Raw genomic sequence first — 18872 nt, 5'->3', positions numbered from 1 at the left:
CGAAAAAAGATCCATAATATTTCTGGATGCAGCGATCACATTACCTTCTGACTGTGACTCTGCCAAGAGGGTCATAAATAATTGGTACATGGAGTGGATTTTGAAGTGCTGATGTTATCTTGAGCGTCTGCAGAAGATCAGGAAGATGGAAATGAAACTCCAGATGTTCTCCATTGGCTAAAAGAAACAGAAAGAATGTCAGACAGACGTAATGTTTGATCTTCCACCATTAGATTTGCCAAAAATACTTCTTGCCCATAAAAAGGTTGTTATCTCTGCATCTTATATTCTTATTTCCAGTGATTAGTTACTTTTCATGCAGCATGTAACAAACAATTCTCTTGTAAGCAATTTTTATTCCTCTTAAAAATATCTGAAATCTCTAATGTTGCACTTCAAACATAAGGGAAAAAAAAAACAAGGTGAAGAAATTCTCTTTTACAACTATATGTAACTGTTTGCAGCTAGCACTTTGTATCTGACAATTTAAATCAAGTACAAATGAAATAGTTCAGTGATTGCACTTGCACAATTATTTCTAAAATGACAGCCTGCATTTGTGAATTATGCATTACTAAAAACCTACAAATTTTGACAAATCGCATCTTTTGTACCGTTAATAAACTAAGTGAACAAAGTTGCAATGATTCATATGACTTGCTTGTTTAAATCACTAGTATTTACTACTCAGCTTCATAAATTTATATAGATTGAAGAGTCCTTAACATGATACTCTGCTTCCCACATATTCACCATCTGGTATGCGTGGATATAATTACTGAATACAATGTTTCATATTTACTTTACACAAGAGGAATGGTTAATTTTCACATTTATTTACCAAGCAGATATTGGCATCCAGAATTAGGGTATGATCCTCCCTCAGGGAGGCTACTAAAAAAAAATCGGATGCATATTGTTAACCTTTATCCTAGCATTCATTGCCTTTTCTGTGGTCTTGCTGAGTACAAGCAGTTACAATTTCACTTTTGATTGTCTCCATCCCATCTGTGATCCTTTGTATGAATGTAAATAACATTAGATGAAACATTCTAGGAATGCAGACCTCCACCCAGGGATCATTTCATGCCTGAAGTTACTATGCTGAAAAAGGTGACGCCATTTCAAATTTAAAGCAAGAATTATTGCTCTGGCATCTGACAAATAATATAACATTCAAATGGGTGTTATCATATTTTGTGATAGCAATTTCAGACAACACTCTTATCCTGAAATGGAAGTGGAATTAGAAAGAATGTCTGAGGAAGTGATCTTGCAGGGAGCAATACTAGAGCCATTGAGTCATGCAACATAGAAACAGGCCCTTTGACCCACCTGGTCCGTGTCAACCATGAATCACTCATTTATACTAATCCTACAATAATCCCATTTTATTCTCCACAGATTCCGCAACTCAGCTAAATGTTAGGGACAATTTACAATGGTCAATTAACCAACAACCTGCAATGACTTTGGGATGTGGAGAGAAATCAGAGCACCTGGAAGAAACCCATGTGGTGACAGGGAGAGCATGCAAACTCCACACAAGCAGCTCTGGAGGTTAGGATCAAACCCAGGTTGCTGTAGCTGTGAAGTAGCAGCTCCACCAACTGCACCACTATGCATACCACAGCTTGTAGTTCATCATTATCAATCTTCTGGGAGAGTTGAATATATATCATCATGCTAAATTTAAATCTCAAAGAAGTTGAAAATATTCGTTTAAAATAGGCAGTTACATTAACATAGAGATTGACCACAAGAAGGGTAAAGCATACTGTCGTTTAAAGATTGCTGACACAAGAGTGGTAAAGATGACTTTGTGTATTAGACATGCCTTTCTGGTGGCAACTGCTGGGCTATAATCATGTGGTGTACTTCATTATTAAATCAGGATCAGCAGAAATAATCTCACAGGTAAAAGTTGCACTCTGGTTCAGGGACGGTACTGGCCAAATGAATGATGACAAAAATGTGCATATCATGATTCTGTGGATCATGTTAACCTGTTCCTAGAGGATGGTATTCATTCTTGGGGAAATATAGTGATCCCCACACAACTCCCACCAGTCTGAGATGACAGAATAAGCCTAAATTCACAAATGATATCAGTGAAAGAATATAAATGGTTCTTGTAAACCAACCTCCAAAGAGAAATGCTTTTGTAGATATTAACTTACTTACTTATTGCATCATAGAAGGAAGCCATTTACCTCATCAGGTTTATGTCAGCTCTCAGCAGACCAACCTCATCGGTTGAATTTCTCTCTCCTCATTTCCCTGTAGTTCTGCAACTTACACTCTCTCACAAGCCCATCAACTCCCTTTGGATCGTTGGCCACTTACACTAAGGGGTAAATTACAGTATCCAATTAACCTTTCAACATGTCTTTAGGACATATGTTCATGGATGCTCTGTTTTCAGGTACTGTGAAGCATCATGTAGCTACAGTATTATGTAGCCACATGTAGCTCAGTTAGGCTGGAGCATCCAAAGGCGTAAATGTATGGCCTGTGGGCTAAATCTAGCTTGATGAGTTTTACAAGTCACTTACAAATATGAGGTAGGATTAGTGGCATGATTGAATCTACAGTTAAGTATTTGTGAAGTCTATTGCTTTGTTCCATTCTGTGTTACTAAATTTACAGTTCGAGTGTACTGTTGAACCAGATGTTACAGAACATGGTCCTGTAGAGCCAGAACCTCTGGCATAGTGAGAACGTTCTGGAATGCTCTGTTTACAGCAAAAACTGGTTAGCAGACAGACAAAATCCGAAGGAATGAGGCAGGTGTTCAGAATTCACACTCTGAACATTCCTTACATCATCCCCACTGTCACTGATAGAAGTATTAGTTTGGCATTGGAGGCTTTATGGTGGGAAAGTGAGGGGGAAGAAAGAAGGGAAATATAATGTAGTGTGTAATTATGCACTCAGCACTTCAAGTGTGCTTTGTTTTGGTCTTTGTGTAATTAGAACTGAACTGGACCGGCCACGTTAATACTGTGGCTACTGGAGCAAGTGAGAGGTTGGGCATTCTGCAATACGTGAATCCTCATTTGACACCCCAGAGTTGTTCCATCATCTACAAAATAAAAGTCACTAAGTGATGGAATAATCTCCTCTTGCCTGGATGACTGTAGCTTCAACTAAGATTAGAAAACACAGAAGACACAAGGGACTGCAGATGCTGGAATCTGGAGCAACAAATAGCCTATTGGAGGAACTCAGCAGTTCGAGCAGCATCTGTGGGAGGAAAGCAATTGTCAACGTCAACTTGAGACCCTGTATCAGTATTAAGAGCAGAGAGGGAAGATAGTTGGCATAAAAAGGAGAGGGGGAGGGGTGAGATAGGGGACACTAGCTGATTGGTGGACTGAGGGATGATGGGCAGATGAAACCATCCCCCAGAAGTGGGGGAGAGGAAGGGGTGGAGTTGGAAGACAGAGGCAGGTTAGTGATTGGTGGAAACCACAGGAGGTTTATATTTTCAATAAAATCACCCAAACCCCAGCAGATACAAGCCTAGCCTGTCTAATTCTTCTCCATTAGACAACTCGTCTATTCCAAGTATTGGTCTAGTCAACCTTCTCTGAACTGCTTCCAATACATTAACATCCTTCCTTAAACAAAGAGACCAATATTGTATGCAGAACTCCAGATGTAGTTTAACCACTGGCCTATATAACTAAAGTATAATCTCCCTCCTTTTGTCTTCAATTCATGTAGCAATAAATGATAACAGATTGTTGAACCTACATACTAGCATCTTGCAAATTGTGCATCAGGACACCCAGAACTCTACATCTCAGAGCTCTGCAGTCTCTCACCATTCAGATGATATGTTTCCTTTTTATTTTTCCTGCCAAATGGACAATTTCACATTTTCCCACATCATTTGCCAGACCTTTGTACACTCACTCAACCCTGTAACAATAACTGAAATGCTGGAAGAACTCAGCCAGTCAAACAGCATCTGTGGAAAGAGAAACCAGTTGACATTTTGGGTCAGGGACCCTTCCTCAGAGTCCTCAGCAGTTCTGAGGAAGGGTCACCGACTGGTTAAATGGAAACAGAGATAGTCATAAATAGATCATTTTTCTGGTTGGCAAGATGTAATGAGTGATATGCCATAGGGCTCAGTGTTGGAGCCTCAACATTTTACAATTTATGTAAATGAGTTACATGAAGCCACCGAAGGCATGGTTGCTAAATTTACTGATGTCACAAAGAGATGTAGGAAAATAAGTTGTGAAGAAGACATACGGAGGCTACAAGGTTGAGTGAAAAACAAATAAAACTGCAGATGCTGGAATCTGAAACAAAAACAGAAATGCTGGAATGTACTCAGTTCCTCAGAACTGCTGAGGACTCTGAGGAAGGGTCCCTGACCAAAAATGTTAACTGGTTTCTTTTTCCACAGATGCTGTTTGACTGGCTGAGTTCCTCCAGCATGTCTGTTTTTGCATAAGTTTACATAAATTGTAAAATATTGAGGCTCCAACACTGAGCCCTGTGGCATAACATTCATTGCATCTTGCCAACCAGAAAAAGATGTGTTTATGACTGTCTCTGTTTCCCTTTAGTCAGTCAATCTTCCATTAATGCTAATATGTCATAGAGTCATCCAACACCAAAACAGGCCCTTCGGCCTACCATGTCTATGCTGACTATAGTTATCTCCTCTACCATGAGCTTTTATCTTCTGTAGTAACCTTTTTATACAGATCATATATCTTCTAGAAATTTAAGTATCGTTCATCCACCCGTTCCCCTTACTTAGCTATTAGTCAATTCTGAAGTTAATCAATGCTATCCAACTCTTCATCAATGATCAGATGACTCAATGCTAGTCAATTGCTTGTCAATGCCTATGTTAGTCAGTGTTAGGCAACTGTGAGTCAATGTCCATGTTAATCAATTATTATTCATTGTTGATTTTGATCAGAGTTAGCCAACTGTAAGCCAATGTGTATATTATTAACACAAGATCTAAAATTTCATAATGATTACATTTTGTTAGCTTGACCCCACAAACTCTGGCCATGATTGTACACTATGGAAGCTTTAATTAGAGCTATAACAAAAGTGAACCCTTTCTAAACTAGTTTCCAAATGTTTGCTGCACCACATTTCAAAAAAAAGTCATTCCTGTTTGAATAGTGTGCCAGTCATCTGTTTCAAATGTGGTGATTGGCCAATTTTAGAGTGCGCTTGCTTCCTCTCGAGTAATTGTTCAGATGTCAGTTCAAATTAGCTGCAACATCACACAGGAACTCCAGTCTTTTGAAGTTATCCTTCAGCACTGGCAGCAACTTCCAAAATGTACAGTTTTGACAACTTGAGTTAAACAGAAATCACCAGCAAGATTTAATCTTTCCATCAAGTGCAAAGGCTCACCTGCAACTTTAGCAACCCCAGTGTGGAAACTTGTCCTTTGTTGTATGTACTAAACATATGACCTGGTGATCTATAAAATTCATTGGAAAGAAAACAGTGGAGCTCAATGTGCATAAGTTACTATTTTGTGTGTTTAATGCATAAAACATTTTTTACCCCAATTGGGATTTAAAAAAAAACAGCAGATACCTGTGTTCTACTTATATCCAAACTTTATGCTTCAAGGATTCCTTATGGTGCATTCACCAGAAGAAACCACAAGAAAGTCTGTCAGAATGGTCTTCATGAAAAGTAAATGGAATTGTGAAATATGATCCTCAAAGCAGATGGGAACTTAGTCTATATTATAAAATTAGAACTGGATTTATTTAGAGTCATCAGTGGAAAGTAGTTCTCAAAAAATATTAATAAGAGCCTCATAAAGCAGACACTGACTAACTGTTGTTCTAATCATAATTGTAATGCTTGAGTTAATATGGCATATTTGAACGTTGTAGGCATTAATCTTTAAGATTTGTAGCAACTTCCTCATGTCATGATCTGAATCCTGATACTCCCTATAATTCTCTCACTTACTCTGTTTTGAAGTGGGGAAATGGTGGTGACCCAACAATGTTTGCTATGTACTTGGTGCAAGCATGATAAATTCTTTAAAGAAAGCACAGGCTAATATTTAAGAGAGGAGAAGATGATACATAGTGTAAAAGTTTCTCCATCTGAGCAGAGGTTACTCTGTTGCACCCCACTTTAGAGAAATTTGTTTCCACTTCTCCACCCCACCATTAGCAATTGAATTATAAAAATTAAACAAAAAAAACAATTTGTTTAGTTAATTGCACCCTCCTCTTTTAACTTTACCCACTTCATCTGAGTTTGGAAGGCTAGGTTATAGAATTTCTAATAATTAAAACAAAGTCATTGCAATAAATCAGTTAATGGATCTTAGCATGTGCAAGAGCATTTAATCACATTAAGAACAAAAAACGATGCTACAAATATTATCAGAAGAGAAACAAAAGGAACAAATTATCACAATCCCCAAAACGAGAAATAAAACAGGTTTGAAGAAAATCACGTGAAAACTGCTGAAATAAATCAGCCTACAAAGGGGACCCTTGAACCTGTTGACTCGTTGAAAGAAACATGGATCAAATTACTACTTTCATATCTCATGATAAAACAAGTCACCGGCAGAAGATTAACACCACTACTTGTCAGTCAAAGCACTGGTTGGAACACTCAAGAAATGAACATAAGAAGTTAGAAACATATAAACAGTAATAACTTACTGCTGTAAACATACTTTAATATGTGGCGGTAACCTTTAAAACAACTTTCAAAATAACTTAAAACTTCAAGCCACTTAAGCACAAGAGTGGAGCTTTCCTCAGAATTCCATGACAAACCAATCTTCTTTAACCTTTGGTTCCTGTCTTGTTCTTTTTGTTCCCTTCTATGTTAAGTGCCGAGAGGAAGATCTGAATTATGGTTCATCCAAGGGTATAAGCTTTTTATTTACATAGTTTAAGATTGTTGGAAAGCATAAATATAATCTGCACAGACAAGCATCTATGTTGATGTGCAGACTCCTGTGATCTGCTCTGCGTTCTTTGTATGTTAGTTAATTCTTGATTTTTTTTGTCATTATTCACCTTTTATATGCTTTGAAAGGAGGATGAAAGACATAATGCAAGAAATAGATAAGTAGCAAGTTCTAACTCTGATATTAATGTTTTTGATGAATAATACAACATAGAAACTAAACATGTCCTGAAGTAATATTGGCAAAGAGGACAAAAGAATTTAGAAGCAGTTCTCCAGTAACTTGCAAAGCTCAGGGTGATGATTCTATTGACTGTTTTCGAATGTATATATAATGGAAACAAAGTAGTACATTGCAAGCTGTGAAAAATATTGAATCAACCAGTAATGTGCCCATGCACGATGCTTTTGAGTATTGAAAGCAGAGACGAGCACAATGATGCTTACAGTAACTTCTGCAACAGACACAAGAATTTCCTTGGGCCAGTGCCCAGGTACATTGGGTGGCCTTGACAAAATGAATAATGGAGAATTCGACCAGGGTCAGAGGATACATTGCAGAAGGACCCATCAATTTTCTTTCCTGTGCATTTTGCTCAACTGCAAAAAAAAATAAATCAATGGTGACTTTCTTTTAGGTCAAAATAAGTATTTTAACAAATTTTAACAACAATTCTTCTCATATCTCACTTTGATGTTATTCTTTTCTGAAGAAATGTTAACTCTATCACAGTGGCAGAATTTTACAAAGCATTTAAAAAAATATCAAATTAACAATATTCAATTTTAGTTATTACTTGGCAGATTTGTCAATATTTGTCTGCAACTTAATTTAGCCCTATTTTTCATCAAACAACTTAAAGGACTTGCACCATGCTCACTCCATGCAGAACAAACAAAACTATGTTTTGCTGCAAAGATAAAAGTACATAGATAAGAGTTTTAATACATACAATTTATTGTCAGTAAGGAAAGTCAATAGAATTTAGATTTTAGCCTGATAATCTGAAGTTTGATAAGCCTTTGATTAGGTGCCATGCATAGAGATTCTTGAAACAAAATCAGATCACATGCTATTGAGTGTAATATACTGGCACAAAGTGAGGATTGGTTAATGGACAGAGAACAGAGAGGAGGAAGAAATGGGTCACTTTTAGGTTGGGAAGCTGTAGTCAGTCAGGTGCCATAGGAATTGGTGCTGGGTTCCAGCTGTTTACAATCTATATCAATGATTTGGATGAGGGGATCTAGTGTTGTAAATCCAAATCAAAAAGGTGGTAAGTTTGTCTGTGAAGAGGATGTAGAGGGGCTTCAGTGGGATACAGTGTGGGCATGGTAGATAGAGTATAATCTGGGAAAATGTGAACTCCTCCACTTTGTAGATGAGGAAGGAAGGTGGAGTACTATTTAGCATTCAGAGGGACATGGATGTACCTGATGTGTGGGTTTGTCATGTGCAGAGAGAGTGAGCAGACTGAGCCTCTAATCTCCAGAGTTTAAAAGAGACGTGATCTCATTGGAACATACACAATTCTTCAGAAGTTTGACGGGGTAGATGCAGAGTTGATGTTTCTTCAAGCTGGAGGGTCCAAAACTAGGGAGTACAGATCTGAAATAAACTGTCAGCCATTTGGGATATTAAGAAATGTCTTCATCCAGGCAGTCATGAATCTTTGAAATTCTATCTGAGGGATCTGTAGAGGTTCAGTCATAGTATATTTAAGACAGAGTTTGATAGACTTCGAGATATTAAGAAAATCAAAGGATATCAGATCAGTACAAGAACTTAATGCTGAGCTTAAAGAACAGTCATGAACTTAATGAATGGCAGAGAAGGTACTAGGGGATGAATGACCTAACCCATCTTCTATTTCTTATATTCTTAGTGTGATATAGTCATAGAGAGAAACAGGACCTTCAGCCCACTGAGTCCATGTTGAACATCAAGTACCCATTTTTACTCTAATTCTACTCTAACCCATTTTATTCCCTCCACAACTCTCCCCCAGATTCAACCATTCACCTACACTTAAGTGCCAATTTACAGTGGCTAATTAGCCCGTGAACTCACACACTTTTGGCATGTGGGAGGAAACCCACATGGGTTGAATTTGTAGCATCAGGCGTCAGCATTGAACTGGGGTCAGTAGAGTTGTGAGGTAGCTGCTCTACCAGCTGTGCCACTATGCAGCTAGTACACTATCCCATTTCAGTATTTAATATCTAAACTTATGAGCTCCACCCCATTTCAAACTACCAGAAAATTTTCCTATTTCCTTTTGGTTATTGTTTGGCTTATTTCTCCAGGTGCTACTATGACCATATTTATGTTGGAAAATGGTGAATAATATAAGAAATTTAGTAACTGCCTAGAAATTGTGCTATTCACTAATAGAAACTGCATTGTGTAGTAGCATATTTTTGGGGCTCAGTGTTAACATTTCAATAATAGAACCATCACAAAGTAAAAGCATCATCTTACTATTGGATCCGTGAAGTTTTAGTGTTTCCCCCATGGAACCCCTACTTCCACCCCAGCACAGGCTCCATCTTCACCCAAGATTACAACTGAACCCACTCCTCCATTTGTAACAACAAATACGATGCTGGAGGAACGCAGCATCTGCGGATGGAAATGGACTGTTGACATTTTGGGTCGAGAACCCTTCATCTGGACTCCATTTGTAAGATTCACCTGACCCCTCCACCAACTCTTGCCTGATCAACCCGCTTGCCACAATGATTTGCTACCCAGTTCCTTCCTACTCATTGTTGTCCACGTCACGGTCCCTCCCTGTGTCCCCACACTATTCTTTCTTCTGGCACACCCCCCCCTATTATCTTTTGTCCTGACACTCATCTGCAATGATCTCCAACTCTGAACTTGCTGACTGATAGGTTATTCCAACTTCATTCCACCCCACCCGTTGATGATCGTACTGAACCTCCAGGTTCCGATTGGCAGATCATCATCCTGCCGACATCATAGGCAGGATACACTACAGCAATTCACCAAGGCTTCTTCAACATCACTTGTCAAATAGATTATCTCTACCTTTATGATGACCAAGCACAGCAGGAGCATGGGAACATATTTACTTCCAAGAGACACATCATTCCAACTTGGACGTATACTGCCATTGCATGTTGAGACTAAGGTAGCTTAGACAGTGATTTTGAACAGAAATCATACAAAGCAGAGCAACCAATTATAATTTGAATGTATGTTTGTACAATTCAGGTTCTACAGAGGTTGAAGAACTGAAGGAGTGTACTATTAGCTATACATGTGAGAATCTAGAAAATTTCAGCTTGCAGCACGAATATCAGGTTTTCTCTCTAATAGGAGAAAAACGAGCAGGCAAATGAATGGAAAGTGAAATAGATTCTGGCATGTAATATAGCAAATTGATAAAAACAGAACAAATATGATTCTTATATCAATTCAATGAAAAGGAAATTTAGGTCCAATTGATTGCAGTGGAATCTTTTAATCAATTACGTTATGTTTCCAATGGAATGAATTTACCCTCAAATCTTTCAATTGTGTGTTACTGAATTAATGAAACAGAGAAAACAAAAGGCAATGTTCTTGAGATTACCCGATACAAATAAGCAGACTTGATGGGCTGAATGGCCTACTTCTGCTCCTTTGTCTTGTGACCTTGTGAATAAGGAGTAGTGCTATTTCCTTAATTGCATCTGAACTTGAACTTTCTTCAGTTAGCTTTACATCTGAACTCAAATTAAACAGAGTAATTCATGAGAAAAGATTGTGGTTCTAAGATTTTGATAGGTTGGAATTAGATTGGAAGTGCTTAGAAAGTGTCTGAAAAATAGATACTCAAGTGACGTATGCCCGCTGTAATGACACTGGTTTTGTGACATCAATCTAAATATTTCAACTGTTTTCTCCCTGCAGCTGTCAAAAACATTTTACATTAAATTACTGGAAGTAATGATGGCACCCTGAGACATGCTTAGATAGAATCCCAATTCTACCATTTACAATAAGTGTGGTTGATGCTGGGGAATGGAGCATATGAAGGAGGTGGTTGGGAATATTTTGTAGTGATGTAGCACCTTCCAGCACATGGCCAGGCCTTTTGCTTCTGAATGGTCTAATCGATATTTTGTGATTATGGCTTCTTGTGCTTGATTTTGCCACCAGAGGAAATAACTTTCTACTTCTGCCTATCAAATTCCTTTCATAATTTCTTAATCAATGTGCTGTTATTTCTGGAAATAGTTGCAGCAGTGTTTTCACTGTAGACATACAATTTTTGTTTTAAAAAAAATTGTAATCTTTAATTATTTAATTTGGCCTCACTATTGGGTTGAATATCCTTTCATACTTCCAGCCAGCTGTCAGCAAAACCACAGCACTAAAACCATTGAAACCATGGGTCCACTATCAGGAGAGTAAAAATGACTGGTAGCAGCAGTACTTTTTTCTCCAAGGATAAAACCTTTAGCCCACATTGAGAAGGTGTTTGCATTTAGGAACTGCTGCTGCAAATTTCCTACTGATCCAAGGTATTTACATTTATAGAGTGAGTAACATAGGGATTCCCATTGACGCCTTATTGAAATAAAACTGTTACTTGTTTGATTTGTGTGGTAACGAATGATTACAACATATTTTATGCTTTGTTCATAGCCTTTCTTCAAAACAGCAGAAAAGTTAATAAATTGGAACAGTAAGCAGAGTTTTGATTTATGAATACAAGAAATAATTTGTTGAACTGAGGACAAGAGGCAACAAAGAGAAGTGGCCATTTTTATTGAAAAGGCCATGTCAAGAGCTCTAACCTGTCTCATCAAAACTAATACCTTTTTTACTTCAACTCCTCTGTTAAAGGGAAATGCCATTTTTAAGCACTCTTGTTTGAAACAAATGACGGATGTATGAAAGTAAAAGATAAATTGGGGCGTACTTATGAGATTATCCATCACTTTAATTCTCTGCCCTCCTCCCATTCTGACCTGTGTCTTTAACTTCCTTTATTGCTGTAATGAAGTTCAGAAGGCACCATACCTTTTGATTATCCACTTATCAACCTTCTAGACTTCACAAAGAATTCAATAACTTAAAATGACAAACAACATGCCTGTTTATTCCACAATGCAGCTGGAACTATGGGTTCTATTTTTCCTGTGCAAAGGACCATGTTTTGCTACATATCCAATTACCATCTGTTTTGGCTCTGCAACATCATTCTTTTTGTCATGTAATTTTTGCCGCCTGTCATTAATCTTTACTTTTATTTTTACTACCCCTCCCTGATTTTCCTGTCTCTGTTTTTTTAAACTTCCTATTTGTTTTTCAGTCTAATAAAGCGGTAACTCTGTTTTTCTTGGCACAGTTGTTGCCCAACTTGCTGAATATTCTCAGGTCTTGCTGCTTTTGTTTCACATTTATTTTGGATATTTCACAACATTGGAATGTCCAAAAATGTTTCATAGCCAATGAAAAATTATTGACGCTTTGTGTCTGTTGTAATGGTCCAGAATTTGCTGCCATCCCTTGCTGTTGACCTACCTGGTAATATAAATGTACCTTTTGCAGATCTGCTGTTGTCAACCAGCACATCCAATACAGCTTGATTGTAAATGGAAAAAGCTTCATGGTGGCAGGACCCTACATACATAAATATGTTGGTGCTGATGAATTGCCATAACTTCACCTTCTGTTGCTGGGATATAGTCCTGAAAAGAATGGTGAAGAGAAGCTAGCAAGTTAAAGGAATTGTGAACATTGTGACATATTTGTGGGGAAATATCATAACTTCCTTACAAAATCCAGTCCAATAAAGGAAGTTGTTCTCAGTAACGACGAAGAAACGAATGACAGGATAATGTTTGCAATATTGATTGACAAATAACATTGAAAACTTTGTATGGTGCTTTGGGATGAATTGTTCCTAAGTACGCAAGTTTCATATTGAGTTCCATTTCTCAGGAGATAGCTCTTCTGACAGCAGATCACAGTTCCTCTATTGCATTGAAATGCCAACTGAGGTCATGTGTTTAAGTAGGGCTTGATCCCACACTCCCTTGACTCAGAATTGTGTGTGGCACCACTCAGCCTTGGCTCAGACCCAACAAGATTTCAGTTAGGTAATGGCTGGGGAGCATAAATGGCAGAAGTATCTTTCTGTTAGGAAAGGGGTGAGTGGAAGAACAACCATTTGCAGGTGCAATACCACTTTAAGAGTATCCCACACTTGGTTCTTGTTCAATGCTTCTCCATTGAGGTTCCCACTACAAAATATTTCCCAGGTACAGCACCAGCATGATTTAGGTGCACTTGGAACCCAAGCTAGATTCTATGTCATCAGGAGGGGGAGAAGGTTTTAAGTAAATGTTTGGCAAGACAGAAAAACTGCTGTGCAAGATCATAATAGCAGATCATTAATAAGAGAGCAGTATAAAATTAAATTGTTCTGTGCTGGAGTGACAGAAGGGAAAGCCTGGAAAATTCATTGCTACACTTACTCTTGTTGGCAGCAAAACAACAAACAATCATAAACCATTCAGGTTTCCCTCTCTAGTTTTTTTCATGTAAACTCTGTAACCATTTAAACTGAATTATTTTTATTCTGTGTTTATGGGAATCAGTTGTTGCCTAATGGTTCTGCTTTGACATAAATCCACAGAATTATCATCTAATATGGAATGTGAAGTCAAGGCAAAGATAGTGCTAAAATATAGGATCTTGACTACAAAAGGAGCATTCTCTATTCAGACATTTAATATCCAAAGGTCAGTCCTTATGGTTTATTTAAAGAATATTAGGATCAAAGAAATCCTCTGTGTCTCCTTTTCCTCATCCTCTTCCTTCAACATAATATTTATGATGATGGATTTTCAAAGGTATAAAGTAGTTAGTGGATACACTGCTCAACAGCAGGTTGACAGATAAATTAAGCATTTAAAAAGGTAGAAAAATATTTTCCTCCACATTTTGTAATCTTAAGACAATCTTGGATTTACGTTCCAAAGCATTAGACCATAACGTAAAAAGTCATTAAAGGTAAAGACCAAAAAAGGCTAGCAATCTTCATAAACTGATGCTACCCTGTTATTATATACTGCTCTTATTACCCAACGCTAAGATTTTTCAATTTGATCTGAATAAAAACGGAATTACAAGGGATGGAGTTGTCATTTGCTTTTTAAATTTTGAAAGCAAAGCCTCTGACACCTACCTAATAAGGGTGCATTTATTCCAATTTTATTTCATGATCCACAGCAGAGTAACAAAAAGCCTTTTTAAGAACTTAATGAACTAAGAAATTCTTCTCTATAGTATGACAACAGGAAGAAAATTCCATAGCATTTCAATGTTGCCAGAAGTGCAGCAGAGTGGAAGTACCACCTGCCAGCTTGACTTTGCAATGACCCCCACTCAGTCCTAGAGGATGGAGTCATTTCAGCAACGGTGACAGCTCTCTCACCTGTAGCAACATGTCACAGTGCTCACCCCATGTTAAGGAAGGAAAGTCAAACTGAAACCTGGCTGCTCTGAGAGTGGCAGAGAGGGGCCAGACAGAGCCAATATAAATATTTGTCATTTTATTCTCCCTACTGCAGAAGGTAATGAAAAATGACCAATTTAAAATTGATGACAGCAAAAAACCAAACTGCTGGAGGAACTCTGGGTCAGCCAACATCTGTTGATGCAAAAGGGATAGTCGATGTTTTGGGTCAAGACCCTGCATCAGGACCTGAAACGTTGACCATCCCTTTGCCTTCACAGATGTTGCCTGACCTGCTGAGTTCTTCAAGCAGTTTGTTTTTTGCTCCAGATTTCAGCATCTGCACTCTCTCGGTTCTCCATTAAAATCAATGACAATTGGTTACCTCAGCTGTGAAGCCCAGTGTCTACCTGGGGAGTCAGAGCAAGGGATTATCAATGTAATATTAATATGGCAGGGAGAAATGTTAATGATGTGTTGGAATATAGAATGTTTACACAGGAGATGATGAGTTAAAGGGGATTGTATCTTTGATGTATATACCAATAAATATTTAAAGCAGTGAGCATTAGCAAGAGGGCTTTAGTATCAGTTGTATTTCAATTGGTGGCACTTTTACCTCTAAGACAGAATTTTCTGCTTCAAGTCTCACTCCAGAGACAGAAATCTGATAAGCTGGTACCAAGAGATTGCTCCATTGTCAGAAGCATTTTCTTTAGAACAAGTCGTTAAACTAAGTCCTCGGTGGTTTTCTCAGATGGATGTGATTTTTGTTTGTCAATCAACGTTTCTAAAAAAAACTTTGGCCCATGATTATCAGATTGGTATTTGTGAGAACCTGTGTGCAAAATTGGCTGCCACGTTTTCTAAATGTCATTGGCTGCAATAGGATGTGAAGGGTGCTACATAAATGAAAGTCTTGTTTTCTCTTCCTTCTAAGAGGAGAGTGTGATGCAGGGAGTTTAATTTTATATAACACCAGCAAAGAGCCAGAATTTATATGAATGGCAGAATGGCTTCTTTCTATGTTCAAGCAGCTAAACCTCTGCTGGAGCACAGGTTCAATGAGCAGAAGAAGCACCTGAGAAATGGTGCTTATGCAACTATCTGAATGGGCAGATCAGAGGCTAGGTACCCTATGGTGACCTGAATGCTTCTCACCATCCAAAATACACAGGAGCACAATGAAATACTTACCACTTGCCCGGAAGGATGCAACTCCAGCAATACTTCAGGTCATCCAGGATAAAGTAACTTGCTTGACTGGCAATCCATTGCACCAGCATGAACATTCTTTCCCTCTGCCATTACTGCATTGTGACCACAGTGTGTGGGATCTACAGAATGCACTGCATTTCCTCACCTGGACCACTCCCACAGCAACTTCCAAACTCAAAGGCTCTGGCACTTTGGAAGAGCGGCAACTTAATTGATGTGTATTAGATAACAAAAGGCCTCGATGAATTAACAGAAAAGAGCTATTTCCCTTTGCAGATGGGTCAAAAACCAAGGTAATAGATTTAGTGTAATTGGTGGAAGGAATAGAAGGAAGATGATAAATATCTTTCAACTACAGGGTAGTAGGCATCTGTAATTCACTGCTCGAAAGGCTAGTAGAAGCAGAAACAGTCACCACATTTAGAAAATGACTGCAGAGCTGTGACCTACAAGGTCAAGTGCGGAGTGTGGGATCAGGTTGGGTAGCTCTTTTTCAATTGGGCACAGGCACAATGAGTTGAATAGCTTCCTTCTACTAGGTGGTACGTTTTCAATTATTTTAAATGATGACTCTCTGGAATTTCCTCTCTGAGTTGAACATCAACCTGACTTGGATATACATTTCTTTCCCTCATCACTGGGTCTAAATTCTGGAACTGTTTGTCCAGTACTTTAACCAGAAGGGACTGCAGTAGTTCAAAGAAGTGGCTCACCACCAACATCTATTTAGAGGCACAATAAGGTGATGCAAAAGAACAAAGATGAATAAAATGAATCGAAGGAGGCTGAGGGGTGACCTTACTGAGGTTTATGAAATCATGAGGGGCATACATTAGATGGATTGTCACACTCTTTTTTCCTAGGGTAGTGGAGTCTAAAACCAGAAGGCATAGGTTTAAGGTGAGAGGGGAAAGATTTAAAGGGGACCTGAGAGGCAAGTTTTTCACAAAGAGATTGGTGGGTATATAGAACGAGCTGCCAGAGGAAGTGGTAGAGACGACTACAATTACATCATTTAAAAGACATTAGGTTACATACATGGATAGGAAAGGTTTAGAGGTATATGGGCTAAATGCAGGCAAATGGGAATAGCTCAGGAGGAAACTTTGGTTGGCATGGATGAGCTGGGTCAAAGGGCCTGTTTCCGTGCTGTATGACTATGATTCTCTGAAGAAACCCAATGGATTTATGTTCTGTCCAGTTTTCCAATATCTATCACCTTTGCGGTTCATACCCAATGAGGTCAGATGAAGATGTAATACTGGTCCCAATAACTTTAAATAAACTGGCAAGGCAGATCAGTGAAAACAGAAAATGGAACCAGTTCCAAAACTGCAACAGTGGAATTCCCCTATATTTTACATAATTAAATCCCTTCAAGATTTTTATATTCCAACAAGTATGTTGTCATGTATTATATGCTCAAGTTTCTAGTGCCATGGCCAGCTGTCAGAGGCTACTTTTTCTCATCTGCTGATCTACGAGGGTCTGGATTGTCATTGCAAAATTCCAGGCTTTTTGCATGCAGCTGCTGCAACAGTCCAAATTACAGAGTATATTTTATAACTGCCATCATAGGCTTTCCTCGGCAAAGAGCTAAGGTGGTCGATTATGTTCTCTTTTGGCTGTTGTAACGGCAGTCTCTTGAGATGAAGAAAGGACAAATAAGAAAATGACCAATCTGCTCTAAGTAAGAAGCGAAAGCTTTCAGCAACCGGCTGCTTCCATCTTGGACAATGGCATTGTTTGCATGGTGAATCCCAAGCTCCACAGCTGGTTTGCTGACCCCTTCTATAAAAGAAAAGTTATAAGCTTACCTCACTAAATTCTGCAGTGGGTTTGGATAACCTGCTGAGATGTGGAGACATCCAGTCCATGGTTACACTGTGTAGGCAAAGAAAATAACTTTAAAAATGATGACATTGAGAACAATAATAACCTGTGGCTGAAATAGAATCAATTATTGGAAGAAATTGCTTCCTTTGAGACTTTTTTTTCTGCCTTTATTTCTTATGATTCCAAAGTCTAGAGAATATTGTAAGTATAGCTATATCTTAGTATGATAAGATGGACTTGACCTCACGATCTACCTTGTTATGGCCTTGTACTTTATTGTCTGCCTGCACTACACTTTCTCTTTAACTGTAACACTTTATTCTGTATTCTGTTATTGTTTTCCCTTGTACTACCTCAATGCACTGATGTATGAATTGATCTGTATGAATGGCTTGCAAAACAAAGTTTTTCACTGTAGCTCGGTACATGTGACAATAATAAACATGGGATTTACATGGGATTCTTTGAATGTATAGAATGAGTAAAATTCATAACTAATGCTGATGTGTTCAGGTCTGAAACGTCGACAATTTCTTTCTCCACACAGATGCTGTTCAACCTGCTGAATTCCTCCAGCGGATTGTCATTCTAATGCTATTCCAAAATAGACAGCTGGCAGGTTGGAGAAAAGCAAACTAGAAAACAGAAACAAATTTCAGCCTGCAACTTATCAGCAAGCCAATTAACAGTTGCCATAGATAAAAGCCACTTAATCCAGCCAATTTGGGTTCATTCAGGGTGATGTTCTCATGCACGTTACAGTGACTGGACATCAAAAGTATATTTTGTTACAAACGAATAAATTGGCACAGCTGTAGTTGAACAAGAAAACAGCAAATCCTAATGGAATTAGATCAGAGTATCTAATGCAATCTTTCATGTTCAGTTTTGATCCCACACTGCTGCTTCCTTCCCAGTTCATCAGTGTCATTGCTCCCAATCCCAAAGCTCTCATTATCCACTCCTACCGCCTTGTAAAATACTTTAAATTATTTGCAGCTCTTGCTGATGAATTTTGACATGCATATTGTTTGTGTTTATAAAACCCAATGTTTTTAACCTGGAAATCTACCCTAGAAATTCACTCTTCTGTCTAAACTAATCCAACACAAGGATATACACTGTTGAGCGATTTAAGGTTACAAATGTAAAACCTCATCAGCAGCAAAAGCATTTCTTTGATATTCACCATAACCATTTCCCATGGCACATGTTTAACTTCTGTCCTTACAATTATAAATGAGGGGCAGGTTTTCCAAGATGACTACCAAAAGGTCGATTATGACAGCAGATACATCACCTAGTATTAGGTTAGATTCAGTAGAGACCTTCATTGAAATGAAGTTTTAATTGCCCTTGTCTATGCCTCCAGTATAATAAATAGAAAGTTCAAAT

The sequence above is a fragment of the Pristis pectinata genome, chromosome 16, assembly GCF_009764475.1.
Source record: "Pristis pectinata isolate sPriPec2 chromosome 16, sPriPec2.1.pri, whole genome shotgun sequence".
Taxonomy (NCBI): Eukaryota; Metazoa; Chordata; class Chondrichthyes; order Rhinopristiformes; family Pristidae; genus Pristis; species Pristis pectinata.
Note: the sequence above shows the minus strand (reverse complement) of the source record.